Source organism: Vicugna pacos, chromosome 3 (genome assembly GCF_048564905.1).
Source record: "Vicugna pacos chromosome 3, VicPac4, whole genome shotgun sequence".
NCBI classification, from domain to species: domain Eukaryota; kingdom Metazoa; phylum Chordata; class Mammalia; order Artiodactyla; family Camelidae; genus Vicugna; species Vicugna pacos.
The window spans coordinates 8,795,616-8,798,906 of NC_132989.1; the positions used below are offsets into that span (position 1 = coordinate 8,795,616).

Here is a 3,291-nt window from a genome sequence, read left to right on the forward strand (position 1 = left end):
ACTTGAAATGGATCATAGTCCTAAAGGTAAGTGCTAAAACTATAACTCTTCTAGAGTAAAACATGAGAGAAAAACCTTTATAACCTTAGGTTAGGTAAAGATTTATTAAATATGACCAATAGCATATTGATAATTAAGACTTCATCAAAGCTAAAAATATTATTCTTCAAAAGACACTATTAAGAATTAAAAAAAGAATGAAAAGACAACCACCGACTGGAAGAAAATATTTGCAAAACATATATCTAATAAGGAACTCTTATCCAGAATGTATTTAGAATCCTTAAAATCAATAGTAAGAAAACCAACAACTCAATATAAACAATGCGAAAAAACTTTAATAGAACAAGGCAATGAAGATATATGAATAGCAACTAAGCACATGAAGAGATGTTCAACATTATTCACTGTGGAAATGTAGTTTAAAATAACGACTTACTACTAAATACTACTACTATAAATATTCTACGTATACTATATTGAATGGATAAAATTTAAAAGGCTTTTGATAACCAAATGTTGAAGAAGAGGTAGAGTAACTGGGACCTTCACATATTGTGGGCAGCAACGTAAAATGGTAAATTTTGCCAAGCAGTTTGGCAATTTTGTAAAATGTTGTACATAAACTTCTGCTCCTAGGTGCCTACCCAAGAGAGATGCAAGCTCATGTCCCTACAAATATTTTTTATATGAATGGACATCATATTCACAGCAGCCAAAACCTAGAAATAATCCAAATGCTAATAAACTAGTGAATTGATAAACAAACTGAGTGAGAGACATCTTACAATAAAATATCCATGTATAATTTCATATTTCCATATAATGGAATACAGCTCTGTAATAAAGAACAAATTATTGATACATCATTAAACTTGGATGAACCTCAAAAACATGCTAAGTTAAAGAAGTCAAACATATAAGCCTACACATTATCTGATTCTATTTACATGAAATTTTTAGAGAAGTCAAAATTAGAGACAGAAAGCATACAAGCGGCTGTCTAGGGTTGAAAATGAGGGGCAGATATTGAATGAAAATGAGAACAAGGGAACTTTTTGAGTTTCCTTACCCCAACTTTCTTGAATTGATGAAAATGTTCTGAAGCTGGATTGTAGCAATGGTTACACAATTTTATAAATTTAATTAAAACTCATCAAATTACAGTTACATTTAACTGTAAACATGGTATAGAAATCAAACCTTAATAAAGCAGATTTTTGTTCTTTTAAAAAAGATTGCTTTCTCCTCAGAATAGACTCCTCATATACTATATGCTTTGCTGTCACAGATGATTGTCATATCACTTGTTCTGAATTACTAATTCAGATTGGAATATGAACTAGTTTTGCACAAAATCAGCACTAACTTGATTTACTTCTCTGCCTCTTTTATCAGCCTTTGTGCATATTGGCTGTTTTGTCAGTCATTCTCAAAGAGTGGTTAAGGGATTGACTCAGAGTGTCTGCTAGGTTAATACTACTTTCATAATAATTATAAGACAATATTTGCCTTTTTTTATTTCATTCTCTCATGAGTGTACAGTGAAGTTTTCCAGAGCCTATGTAACATGCGAATCACAACAAACTGAAGCAGAAGCAGAAGCAGATAGGAGAATTCAATATTTTTTTTCAACTGACTCAGACATTAGATTCACAATGCCACTCTCCTAATTAGGGGAAAACATATTTTTATCATGAAAATGTGCTATGTAATGGGTTTATTACGTGTATTTAACATGAATTGATAACTATTTTTAAGTCCTCAGGTTTTATTTGTAATATGTCAAATATTAATACATAAAACCACATAAATAAAAGCTCTTTGGACTCTTTAATCATGTTTGCAGGTATAAAGAGTTCCTGAGACAAAAGTTTGAGAACCACTGTCCTGGTCTACCTGCCAAGTCTAAGAACTCCTGTTTGCCACATCTGACAACAGAAGATTAGAAAGAGAATTCGGGACAGGTCTTTGAGAGATAACTTGTCTTATTTGCAAAGATCATCTGTTTCAAGATAAATCTATAGCTGTTAGGACATCATTTAGAAACGTAACAAATGATAGTACAAGATTTCTTTTTTCTTTTTCTTGGTGACATTTAATGGAAACAAACACAAGAGTAGTAAAAGGAGAGGCATAAACACACAAAGGCACAAACAAAAAACACCTAGCATAAGAGTATGCCCTTAATATAGTGAATACTATTTTATTTTTAGACTATGGCAATCCTTACTCATTCAACAAGTATTTCCTGAATGTCTGCTGTATGCCAGGCTCTATGATAGGTATTGGAGATTTAGTACTGAGTAAAACACAGTCTGCCCTCAAGGATTTTACAATCAACTGTGGGAGACAGCAGAATAATGACATGAAGAAGTATGTAATTACAAATTGAGGTTTAAAAGAAGTGATAGAAGTATAAGTTCCTAAGGGAGATTTGACTTGATTTTTCAGAGTCAGAAAACATATATTTGAGAAAGTACCAGCTGAGCTGCAATTTGAAATATGAGCAGGAGGCATTAAGAAGGCACAAGGGAGGAACAGCATGGAGGGCATAGTCAAAATTCTTTGAAGTAAGATAAAGAATGATGAGGGGCCAGTGTGGCTAAAGCCTACAGAGCCAGGATTGAGAGAGAAGTAGCAGAATGAGAGCCCAAGCCATTTGGGGATTTATGGGCTTTGCCAAGTGTTAGACCTTTACTGTGTGGCCCGTGGAGAGCCGTGAGAAGATTTAGGCAAGCGGGGTGTGACAGGACTAGATTTGTATTTTTGAAAGATGCCTGGCAGCTGGCGCTTAGTGGGACAAGAATGAAAAGCAAGGAGACTATGTACAGAACTACAACAATACCCAGGTGAAAGATGATATACACTCAGAATTGAGTAATGGCAGGGGAAACTGAATTAAGTGGATGAATCTGGGATGTATTTTGCAAGTAGGGCCCACAGGCGTCGTGATTATTTGAAAGTTTAACTCCACAGTAATCGCACAGCAAGATCGGCTAATGCGGTTACTGAGCTGTTGCAAAATTTCCCCCTTTCCCCCTCGGCACAGATCCAAAGTCCCCGGCGAGGGCCGGGGTCGATGGTGTATTCTGGCAGCACAAATCGCCCGTACAAAGCCCAGTTCCCCAGCCCTTGTGAAGGACTCACTCGACTTTATCCCCTGGAGGTCAGCAGCGTGGAACCGCCCCGTTCCCTGGGCAACGCCATTGTCAGGTGCTCCGGGCGAGGGAGGGGGTAACTAAGGACAACGGCCGGAAGAGAACTCCGGCAGAGAGGGAGAGTCAGAGC

At 36.4% G+C, this 3,291-nt stretch overlaps 1 protein-coding gene across 4 annotated transcripts in view; it reads right to left on the bottom strand.

Annotated features, from left to right (window-relative positions):
* The window catches only part of THG1L (tRNA-histidine guanylyltransferase 1 like), a 28,494-nt gene extending 25,252 nt beyond the window's left edge, over window positions 1–3,242 (bottom strand). The window contains exon 1 of one of the 4 annotated variants that reach the window (XM_072953865.1): window positions 3,151–3,242. The gene's annotated coding sequence lies outside the window, so the exon portion shown is untranslated. The remainder of the gene's footprint in view (window positions 1–3,150) is intronic. The other 3 variants (XM_072953872.1, XM_072953879.1, XM_072953886.1) reach the window with 3 other exon arrangements.
* Window positions 3,243–3,291: the final 49 nt, after the last annotated feature.